General features: G+C 31.9%; 1 long non-coding RNA gene, 1 other non-coding gene and 1 pseudogene across 2 annotated transcripts; 2 read left to right on the top strand and 1 right to left on the bottom strand.

Annotated features, from left to right (window-relative positions):
- LOC112039207 (uncharacterized) lies at nt 1-1496 on the bottom strand. Its single transcript, XR_002885966.2, has 2 exons — nt 1265-1496; nt 1-523 (listed from the first exon to the last, which is right to left on the bottom strand). It is a non-coding gene; the product is annotated as an uncharacterized LOC112039207 (long non-coding RNA).
- Nucleotides 1497-3891: 2395 nt separating this feature from the next.
- LOC136064892 (small nucleolar RNA snoR97) lies at nt 3892-3995 on the top strand. Its single transcript, XR_010626547.1, has one exon. It is a non-coding gene; the product is annotated as a small nucleolar RNA snoR97 (small nucleolar RNA).
- Nucleotides 3996-6475: 2480 nt separating this feature from the next.
- On the top strand, nt 6476-8568 carry LOC112039213 (pentatricopeptide repeat-containing protein At2g02980, chloroplastic-like; annotated as a pseudogene).
- The last annotated feature ends 4077 nt before the right edge of the window (nt 8569-12645 follow it).

Below are 12645 nucleotides of genomic sequence, written 5' to 3' on the forward strand. Positions count from 1 at the left end.
GAAGAAGAAACAGTTGCCCTTCCTGTTACTATATAAACAAATATAACGCTTAAGACAGAATAAAGAAGAAACCAGAATGTTACTATATAAACAAATAACAGTTGCCCTTCCTGTTATACTAAACAGTTTCACCCTGAATGTTATTGAAGCTGACATCCCTAAAGAAGAACCCAGAATAAAGAATTAAATAAACAGTACAAGTACTATTTCAATAAGAGCTAAATATAACAAGGCAGTTTCAGTTACAGGTGCTTCAAATGATGCAGGTTATTAAGCTGGTCTCCAATCCACCCAGTGAGCTTTATTCCTTGAATTTTACAGCATAAAATTAGTAGAGACCATAGAAGGGTAAGGTTTTGGGCTTCTATGGCAATGTGGCATTGTTGGTAGAAAAAATAGGTTAGCTAAGTGGATTACAGGAGTATAACAGATGAATCAGAACATGACACTCTTGCTCATGACTCTCCATCCCTTCAGCACTGGTGGGTCGTTCAGGACCTGTATAGATCTTGAACAGCACTGACTGCACCATGTAAGCAAATGAGAGCACAGCACAGCAGAGCAATATTTGAACTCAAAACAAATATAGAGAGAAGCAACAATAACGAGAAAGAGTAGTGCTAAAAAACTAGAATAGCGAACGTTATATCACTCATACAGACTATACCTCATAAATGCTCTCTTTGAAAGAAATACATATTATAACCCCAAAAATGAGTCGAAGCCTGAATCTTTGTGAGGTATTATTCTATGGTAGCCTTCCCAAGATTCAACATTCTACTGAAACTACAAGATTCACAACAAGAACACATTTATTCCAATAGAATGCTACAATCAGAGATCGACTCTTCAATAACAAACGGTTCAAAGTTTTAATTCTCGTTTTATATTTGTTCCTCTTTACTTTTCCTTGAGTTTTTTTTCTAGGTAAAATTGTTGTTCTTTCTGAAATCAAAGGCATATATATAGACATAAACCACCAAGCTTCCACATAAGCGTGATATTTATTTCATTCATTTTCTCGGTAAACAAACAGAGAAAAAGAGAGAAAAGTTCCCTTGAGCAAAGTGAGTTCCCTCAAATTCACTGGCTCCACAGTGTACTTCACAAATGAAGAATCTATTGAATTCACACAAAATTTTTCTCAATTAAACTGGTAAATCAATAAATTAATCAACAAACTAAAAATTAGTAATAGAAAATGTAATTTCGTTCAAAATTTTTTCTCGGGAAACAAACAGAGTGTTAAATAGATCAGAGAGACCTGAAGAAGTGGCGGAGCTGAGATCGCTGACAACCGCGCCTCAGCTAGTCGTTGGAGACTGAACGAGAACTCATTTTTGTGCTTTTGATTGTGGGCTTTGCGTCTTTCATAGCATGGGACTTTAAGTAAATTTTATTTGTTTCCCTTAAAAAAAAAAGTAATATATTTCTTAAATAATTGAATTGTTACAAGAATTGAAAAATGAGAATTTGAACTTCGGTTTTTTTCGTAAGGAAATTAGTAAAGATCACTAAACTATCAAGTTCTTGAAGTGACGACTAAAAAGTAAATTATTAATGGGGTACGGAAAAAAGTTTTTTTCTTTTTTAATTTTCTAATTTTTAAATTTTTGTAAAGATAGAATGGTAAATTATTTATATTAACTTATTAGTATTATTTGTTTTCTTAGTATGCCATGAACAATTAAGTTTTTTATTTTTTATATTGTGTTTTTTTTCTTTTAATTAATGTTAAAATCTAAAACTATGAATAATTTGTTTTGAATTGAAGTAATGTTTTATTGTAAACTTTTATATTTATTATAATACACACACATATATACATACATACATATATATTTATAAATATAAAAAATAATGATAAATTCAAAACGGTATACTGGTATTGACCGATACCAAAATATATCATTCCACTGGTCAAACTGGTACAGCATCTGGTACGAGATTGACTCCCTTGGTTCAAAACCCCTAACCCCATCTCCTAAGGAATTTCTCCAATTAATTAAGCTAATTTATTCTAATTTAGATTGGGATAAGAGTAAGATTCTCTCATATTTAAATATTCAAGTTTCTTTCAATTTTTATCAATCACACAAAATTAAATAAATGTCAAGTGTCTTGCATATGACTAAAAATTGGAAGAAATTGAAGGAATTAATGGGAGGGAATCTTATCCCAACATAATTTTTTTAAAAGAATTTCTAAACTTAATATCATTAATTTAAATGCAAATTTCATTGAAAAACTAATTAATAATACATTATTATGTTGTTCCTTTTCAATTGATTTTTATAATGGAATCAATTTTAGTAACTTTTTTTTAAAAATAAAATAAAAATTTTATCAAAATCAATTGTACCATAATAACAAAATTTAAATTGTGAAGTAAAAACTAAGCATATTAATTGAGTAGTTCAATAAGTTACTTCTACGTTCTTTTTCTAATCAAAAGGGAATAATACATGATGAGCAATTTGCATGCTCAATTAACTGGTATCCTTACAAAGAGTTTTTCATGAATTGTAAAAAATTTAAAGATAATTCTAAGATAATGCCTAAAGTTCACATAAAAGAAAAAGATAATTCCTAAAGCCCTAAACATTCAATATTTTTTTTTTAAATGGTTAATTAAACATATCAAGAAAATGTACTTTGTTTAATATATGAATGAATTTCATATAATATATAAGGGTTTATTTGGTAGGAGGATTTTTGTTTTGTTTTAATAAAAGTATGAAAATAATTTTCAAAAAATTGAATATGAAAGAGAAAGTGAAACTAGTTTTCAAATAATAATTTTTACATTATATGTGTTTGGCTCCTACATTTAAGAACAATTTTCAAAATATTAAAAATATAATGTTTGGGAGACCATTCTACTTTGAGATTAAAAAAAAAAAGATTATTCTATTGAAAGTAATGTGTAGATTACTTTTTTTGGGGATAACGATAAGTTTCAAAACTGAAATGTGGGAATAAAACTAATGTACTTTTTTTTTTTTTAATTTTTATATATGATAAAATTCAAATTTGTGATAAAGGTAAATTTCTTAATTTAAGAGATGGAAGAGTTCGAGCAAATCTATGGGGTCCATTATTTTCAATTTATTACCGTCTATGCCATTAAAAACATTTTATGTATCTTTAAAACATCTTCTTGGTTGTTTCCAATATCCAATTTTCAACTGGGAAAATAGGAAATAATTTTATGAAAATTTTATTTAAAAAGGATCAGTTAACTATAGATTCAAGTGTGGAACTTATCATTTTATGGTTTCCAAAAAAAAAAAAAAAAAAATAGCGTTTAAATCCTCTTACCAAATAGGCCCTAAGTGTGGAACTTATCATTTTATGGTTTCCAAAAAAAAAAAAAAAAAAATAGCGTTTAAATCCTCTTACCAAATAGGCCCAAGATATAGAATATTTGCATTTAAATATTAATTCTAAACACCACATCACATCACAAAATGACATCATTTTACGAAATAAACCAAAATAAAATTAATTTTTAAAAATATTTTAAAATAACATTACTTTAATAAGTAACAGTAAAAAAATTCCGTCTTATAAATTAATCAACTACATCAACTAATTTTGTGCACTTACAAACTTTTTTTAAACTTTAAGGGTTGCAAACTCCTTTGAGATTCCTTCTCAAAAAAGAAAAAAAAAAACCTCCTTTGAGATTGTCTCATTAGTTACAAAATAAAGTTTTTTGTGTTAATTTTATAATAAACAATAGTCAATTTTTTGAGATTTGAGCATGGAAATCAGATTGTAAAAGGGATAGAATAAAAGGAGGACAATCCTCAAGTCAAACCTGGGAGACCTCCTTAGTCCTCAGCTTGTAAGAGCATTAGCATTCTCCAATGCTAATGCCAAATTTAAGGAAAATTTAGCATTTTAAGTCTAAAAAACTCTTACATCAGGGAATTGTAAACAGCAGTATTGCAAATTTTTTTGCAATACTGCTACAGTACAATTCTAAACATAGAATTGCACTGTTCACAGCATTGCAAAAAAAAAAAAAATATTTTACTCCTCTTTTTTCCCCAGAATTGTTGGTGTGCTGCTGTAAAATGGGATGTTGCATTGTTCACAGATTAAAAAATAATATTTTAATAAAAATAGAGTTTTGGGATGTTGGAAGTATTGTAAAATGGGATGGTATAATGATAAAGTGACTTTTTGGAATGGTAAAATAGAGTAGAATTGGAATTCTTTGATGCTAATGCTCTAATGTCCTTGCCAAAGCATGAACAACTCTCTGGCCTTATTAAATTTAAATATAGGAAAAAGAAACAATTAATAATCCTCATAATAATTAATTAGACTTTTACTTTTAGAATTCTCTTTCTTTGGAAGAGGAGAACTATGAAGAAAACATTATGGGATTGAAAGTTTTCAAATTATTCTTGAAAACTCTAGAATGATCTTTTCAACAATATTAAAATTTTCCAATGTACCAATAAACCACCTTTATTTTTCTAATACATACATGCAATTTGTCTTTTATATTTCCTTCTATGTTTTAAAGAATATTGCAATTAATCAATTAATGTTTTTTTTTTTTACAAGACTAGTTATTTATTATCAAAAATACCAACCCCACCCCCCCCGGGCGCCCCGGTTAATGTCCCTTCCCTTACTTACTTGCCCTTTGACATTTCTTTTATACTAAATCTACATGATGCAAAATTGGTGTCTTCTCCATCTTGGCATTTTTCCGACCTACCAGACTAACCTTAAGTTGTCTTTCTACCACATCCTTGGCAATCATGGATATCAATTGATCACTTCATTTTATTTTGCATGTCATTCTTGGACTTCTACTTTATTAGGTATTCAGGATCCAAAACTAGTATACACTTAGGGTTTCCATTAAAGAGAATTGGATTTTTGTTATTCTTTTCTTTGAAGGCGTTTGACTCTTTAAGGTGTCATTTTTTTTATATATACATTTAAGGTGCACTTTTTATTTTTTATTTTTAAAATCCATAAAAGGCTCGAAGAGCAGTAATCATGGGATCTTCTGGAAATTTTATGCTAATTGTTCTTTTGGTTATATATATATATAATATATATATATATATATATATATATATATATATATTTCCTTTGTTAATATAATACTGTAGTTAACATAAAACCTAATTTTGTGAATCTACGTAGGATCTTCCCAATCGTCTTTAGACCAAATGGATCTCCTTCCCCTATTTTTGAGAATCACTTACAATTTTGCCAATGATCATGGGTTCAATCTTGAAGAGTGTATGAGTTGTATTTACGCATGTGTGTGTATAGAAAATCTGCTATAGAATTTCTTGTGGTAGAAGTTGTGGTCTTAGTATTTTCCTGAAAAAATAATGAAAATTCTAGCATTGAAATGAAAGAAAAAATTAAACGTGAAGAACTGAATTGAAAATGTATCAAAGTTAGACTATAATTTGTAATTTAGTCTATTTCATTTAGTGAACCCTTTGTCCCTTCAACCTCCAAATACTTTGTGCATGGAAATTTATCAATTAATTATAATACTTTTGGCTAATTACTAACAATCCTTAATCTATAATTTACATCCTAAAATTTAAAGAAAGTTATAATAAACACCTCAATTAAACCAATTGTGTGAATTAGCACCCTTGGTTGATTGTAGTTTTGGTCACTGATGTAATTTTTTTAAATTTAAAATTTAAGCACGCGGTCATACTTTTTGAATCAGTATAAAGCTTAGCAGTAGCGCAGAGTTATATTGGAGATTATGATGTTCATTTCGAATTAGATTTAAAACAAAAGTTTTATCGCCAAGAGTTTTGTATTTAAGTAATAGCACATTATCTCCTTTATCAAGATAATTATTATTCAAATTCCTCCTATTATTGTAACGATCAAATCATTGTAACAAAAAATAAAGCTAAAGTCTTATGCAATATTCTTCTTATTTGGTTAATTTATCTTTTTCCAACTTTGGTATATAATTTGATAGATAAGAAAGAGCATATGCATCAACTTGTGCAAAAATTCCTATCTATTTTAAAATAAGAACTTTTTTTTACACACTCATTTTTTAAAACACTCCACATCAGATTATTTATTTTATACTATGTTTTATTAAAATATTAGTTTTTCTTAATTTTTTTTAATTGTTTCTCTTTCTACATATACAACAATTACCATTACTCTCTTTTTTCATTTTTGAGATACGTAATAAAAGAATAAATAACTAAATACAAAATAAATAGTATCATTGTAAATTTACACGATTAGCAAACTTGAAAATTACACAATTATATATGGATTGATTTAACCTTTTTAAGAAAAATTGTATAAATTTTACATATTTTTCTATTATGTGAATGCTTTTAAGATGTGGAAATTTGAACCGTGGATATATCTATTGAATTGAACGATCTTAAGTGCACTTGCACTGTCACTGTGCCCGTGAGAAAGCAAGGAAGTGAAAGAACTAACGTATACCCGTAAATGCTGTCTAAGAAGATGACCAATGACCCTGTTGGTTTTGTAGATAAGGTCCCTGTAGTCACAACCAGGTCCAGTAAGCAATAATTACATGGACGTGATTACCATGTGAATATGACGAGTCTTTCCCTGCACAACCTCCCAGTTACACAAACATCATATGGCAGCAGCTAACTTTCTCCAAATCAGCCCATTTTCTTCTTCTCCTACAATACCCAACACAATAACCTCTCCTCCTCTGTCTCTCTTACCCCATTGCACTTCTCTCAGAGAGCTCAAGCAAATCCAAGCCCTTACCATCAAATCCCACCTCCAAAATGACATCACTGTCCTCACCAAGATCATCAGTTGCTGTGCTTTCCATCCTTCTGCTACTTTTATGGACCATGCCCGCCAACTTTTCGACCAAATTCTCCAACCAGACATTGTGGTCTTCAACTCCATGGCCTGTGGATACTTCCGCTTTAATGCCCCTCTTCAGGCCATTTTGCTCTTTCCTGATATCCTATGCTCTGGAATTGTCCCTGGTGACTATACCTTCCCTTCTCTTCTCAAGGCATGTGCAATGCAAGCTTTAAGGCATTGCAAGAAGGTAAACAATTGCATTGCCTTGCTACCAAACTTGGTCTCAACCATAACATATATGTATGTCCCACATTGATAAATATGTATACTGAGTGCAATGATGTGAACGCGGCTGTTGTTTGTTATAATGCAATAATCACAGGATATGCTCAAAGTAGTCGGCCCAATGAGTCGTTGTCAATGTTTTGCGAATTGCAAGCGAGTGATCTCAAGCCTACTGATGAAACACTGCTTAGCATACTTTCATCTTGTGCTTTGTTAGGAGCATTAGACTTAGGGAGGTGGATACATGAGTATGTGAAGATACATGGTTTTGATAAATATTTAAAGGTCAAAACTCCTCTTATAGATATGTATGCAAAGTGTGGAAGCTTGGATGATGGCATGATGCAGTTTGCGAACATGTCTGTAAGAGATACACAGGCTTGGTCAGCCATGGTAACGGCATATGCAACTCATGGGCATGGTTCCAAAGCCATATCATTGTTTGAAGAAATGAAGAGGGTGAGGGTGCAACCTGATGAGATTACATTTTTTGGGTCTTTTAAAGGCTTGCAGGCACACTGGCTTAGTAAGGGAAGGTTGTGAGTATTTCTATAGCATGAGTGACAAGTATGGGATTATTCCGAGTATCAAGCACTATGGATGTATGGTGGATTTGCTTAGTCAAGCTGGTCGCTTAGATGAGGCTTATAAGTTCATCGATGGATTACCAATTTAGCTCACTCCCATACTTTGGCAAACCTTGGTATCTGCTTGTAGCAGCCATGGCAATGTAGAATTGGCAAAGTGAGTGATTAGATGAATTTGTGAACTGGATGACTCTCATGGAGGAGACTGTGTGATCTTATCGAACTTGTGCGCAAGGGCTGGGAGATGGGAAGATGTGAATTATTTGAGGAAACTGATGAAAGACAAGGGGGTGGTGAAGTACCTGGGTGTAGTTCAGTGGAGTTGAACAATGTTGTGCATGAATTCTTCTCTGGGGAGGGAGTGCAATCTGTTTCTACAGATTTGCTCCGGGCACTTGACAAGTTAGTCAAGGAGTTGAAGTTGGTTGGGTATGTTCCTGATATTTCTTTAGTTTTTCAAGAAGACATGGAAGATGAGGACAAAGAAATTACTCTAAGATATCATAGTGAGAAATAGGCCGTTGCTTTTGGGCTTCTAAACTCTTCCCCTGGTACAAAAATTGGGGTGGTGAAGAATCTATGTGGGGATTGTCTCTATACAGCAAATTGTACAAGTCATAATCAACAATGAGTAATGAATTATATAAATCTAGCAAGTTGATGATCCGTACCAGCTTCTGGGTTTAGGCAAATGTATGATGCAAGAATGTGCATCTTTGGAATCTATTTGTACAAAATTGATTCCAAAGAGTGGAATAAAGCCTTTTGTTGATTTGTACAGATAAAAAATTGGTTCCAAAAAGTGGAATAAAGCCTTTTGTAATTTAGGCAAATCAATTACTTTTAAACACAAAGCAAAGGAAAATGATGTGGCAAAAGTTTTTCCTGCTCTCAATGAGGACATTTTACACGTCTGAGTGTCTTTTGTTGCTATTTTTTGTGATTGGTTTTCTGTAACTTTTTATGTAGCCAGGAAAATAAGCCAATAATTTTGTCCCAAACTCCCAGTGGGAAAGGCTAATCAGGGGCATTTGTTTCACACAACACAGGTGATAAATTAATGGTAATAGCAGGATATGCTGCACCAAATATTCTGTCCACACGTACGTTTTTGCCTATAAATACTGCCATTCACATCATGAAACTATCACCCCAAGTCCAAAAACAAATTCCACACCTCTCACACACACAGATGAAAGTATGACCCAATTGTGCAATCTTCATCAAGCTTTTAATGGTACAATGCCTAGCAATTGACTGTGTTTCACAGAGTTTCGATTTCTTCTACCTTGTACAACAGGTGAGTGGGATTATTTAAGAGAGAGATCATCTTTTTGAACGCTAATTACTCTTATTTGATGTTGTCATAATATCAGAACTTTTTTCTTGATTTCACCACTTTAAATCTCTAATGCAGTGGCCTGGATAATACTATGACACAAAACAAAGTTGTTGCTATCCAACAACAGGAAAACCCAAAACTGATTTCAGCATTCAATGGCTTTGGCCTAATTACAATGATGGCTCATGCCCATCCAACTGCAATCCTAACAGCCCTTTTGTGAAATCCAAGGTACCAATTTCTCATTAGGAAAGTGTTAATGTTGTTATCAATTTTACTATATGAAACTTATAAATTAGCTTGATAATAAAGGTAATTGGTGCTACATTGACAACATAAGTACTTAAATCCCATCACTAATAAAGTTCTTGTATACCATTCTATATATTTCAGACCTAATTAGCAGAATGCAAGTAAGTTGGCCAACACTGACTTGCCCAAGCAGCAGTGGTTCCTCATTTTGGTCACATGAATGGGAGAAACATGGGACTTACTATCAATGATTTTATATTGAACGAGGTGCTTTGCAGTTTTTATTAGAATTTCTCTAAGAATCTTTATTAAATAGAAATAGAAATAAGAAACCAAGCCAACAAAAACTTAGGCATACACATCCAAACAAAAAAAAAAAAAAAATTTATGCACAAAGGGTTCATCCTATTACTTTAATTTATTTGCTTTCCTTCTTTGCCATTTGAGTTACAACTTATTGGCTTTTTCCAATTACCTTTAGGGTGCTATCTTTAGAAGCAGCTGCCACAGTAATACCTTCAGCACCTGTATATAGAGAACAGCTTTAACATTGATAGTGCAAAGAAGTAGTTACTGAAACCTTGACCATTAGAAGGAAGCAGATATTTCCATATTGGCGAACAATGGATAGATGAAAAACCTATCTTAAGAAACCAAGTTGGATTAATAAATGTATAAAATTATTACTAAATTAATTCAGAGATACAAAGTTTTTAAACAATTCAAGGCAGAGAGGTCCCAAGTTCAGGTGCAACAACAGTTACTTTGGCATTTCTGGGAAGTAAGAAGCAATTTAGATTATCAATCACCGTATTTGGTATGTAACAAGCAATTTAGGTTATCAATATTTTGCATATTTTAGCTTCCTAACAATGAGGAAGAAATACCCTTTCTTTATCTCATATTTAGGCTTCTTATAAACATCCTTTTCCCCTTTTAGTAACAACATCACCACCTTAACAAAAGCAGTCCCCATGAATCAAAATTCCTAAGAAAATCTAAACATCCACATAAAGTATATATTAATCTCCAAAAGGAATATAAGCAAAGCACTTACCAATAGGACTACTATTTTAATAGGAAATTTCTTCCTCAAAGCCAAAGCTTATCTAAAAAAAATTTAGTGAAGCCTAGAGGAAATCAAATGCAACCCACACCCATGTAATGGTAATGATTATAACAAATTTGTATTTCCATTGCAATTACAGAGCATAATGGTATGTTTACTATTTTCCATACCTTCTTTTGTTTAGTTTGTAAAGTTTATTTAATACTTATCCTTCTAAATTGCATTACACGGGGTATGTACAATCAAATTTTAATTTGGCTAAGCATTAGAACACAATCAATGATTTAAGAAAAAGAAAAAAAAATGTTGGTATTGTTTCTTGGTTCTCTCAGTTTGCTATTTCACCTAAACAATGCTTGGGCACAATTTCTAGTTAAGATATCTATCATTCATGGATTCAGATAGAAGTTTGGATACAAAATAACTTTCACTAAGGAAACATGGTTCTATTAACCTTGACAGAAAATTGCAAGTCCTTTCTAGAGATCACAGCAGAGTAGGACAAAATGTGAAGAACTTGAGAGAGAGAGAGAGAGAGACTAACAATTAGATAACAATTAGATAAAAAAAGGTAGATTCAATGATAAAGTATGATAAACCTATACGAGTTTTCTATATAACATAAACAATGCTTGGGACACAATTTCCAGTTAAGATTCATTGGTGGATTCACATTGAAGTTAAGATACAAAATAACTTTCGATAAGGATGGAAAGTTTTCTATAAGATTTTTTTACAAACACTCATAAATCCTAAGTGATGGAAAGTTTGGTTTAAGCATTCTCACAAACACTTTGAGGGAGCAGATAACACATGCCACTAACCTAAATCTTCAACTTGTAGTACAACTTTAAACAATGAATAATTCTTCGAATTTCAATTCCAAATTCATTGAAAACCAGTACCAAAACAATAATTATGCTCCACAAAGTTACACAACACTCCAAATCATCACACCAGTATATCTTAAACCCAGTAAAAGAAGACAGAAATTACATAAATAGTTACCAAGTATGTACCATCTAAGAACTCTAAATTATCACACACTCGAGCTGACCCAATACAGAATATTGCATGCTAAACCAAATTAAACAAATCCAACACCACCAATATAAATAAGAACATGAAATATAAAGAAAATTTCCAATACCAATAGCAGGAAAAACAAAGAGAAAGTAAGAATAACGCAGAACGGATACTCACAATGTGGATCATGTGGTTGTGAGAGATGCAGAGGAATTATTACAGTATAGCTTGCTGGGGACATCAACCAATAATATTGAAAGCCAAATTGAGAGTATGAAAGCTTATGCAGGTTTCGTGGCCTGCGATTGACAGACCCTTCACTAGTAACCTTTTTTGAATATTCATAACACTCTTGGCTCTACGACTTAATTGAGGAGAGAGTCTGTATTAGAGTAAAGAGAGAAAACTGTGAAGAGCAATTATCGAGTGGTAATCGAATGGTTGGGTTTTAAAAATAAAGCATTAAAAAATTACTAATGGTGATGTGTAAATTTGTGAGACCTCTAAAGCTTACGTGGCATAATTGTAGAAGATCAACAAAAAGTCAAACGCTTCAGGTTTATAGTATTTATAGATAAGGAGAACAAACACTTTAAGGGAGTAGATAACACATGCCACTAACCTAAATCTTCAACTTTTAGTACATCTTTAAACAATGAATAATTCTTTGACTTTCAATTCCAAATTCATTGAAAACTAGTACCAAAACAATAATTAAGTTCCACAAAGTTACACAACACTCCAAATCATCACACCAGTATATCTTAAACCCAGTAAAAGAAGACAGAAATTACATAAATAGTTACCAAGTACTTACCATCTAAGCACTCTAAATTATCACACACTCGGCTGACCTAATACAGAATATTGCATGCTAAACCAAATTAAACAACTCCAACACCACCAATATAAATAAGAACATGAAATATAAAGAAAGTTTCCAATAACAATAGCAGGAAAAACAAAGAGAAAGTAAGAATAACACAAAACGGATACTCACAATGTGGATCATGTGGTTGTGAGAGATGCAGAGGAAGTATTATAATATAGCTTGCTGGGGACATCAACCAATAATATTGAAAGCCAAATTGAGAGTATGAAAGCTTATGCAGGTTTCGTGGCCTGCGATTGACAAACCCGTCACTAGTAGCGTTTTTTTGAATATTCATAACACTCTTGGCTCTGCAAATTAATTGAGGAGAGAGTCTACATTGGAGTAAAAAGAGAAATCAGTGAAGAGCAATTATCAGGCGGTA

Source organism: Quercus suber, unplaced genomic scaffold (genome assembly GCF_002906115.3).
Source record: "Quercus suber isolate HL8 unplaced genomic scaffold, Cork oak 2.0 scaffold_792, whole genome shotgun sequence".
Lineage (NCBI taxonomy): Eukaryota > Viridiplantae > Streptophyta > Magnoliopsida > Fagales > Fagaceae > Quercus > Quercus suber.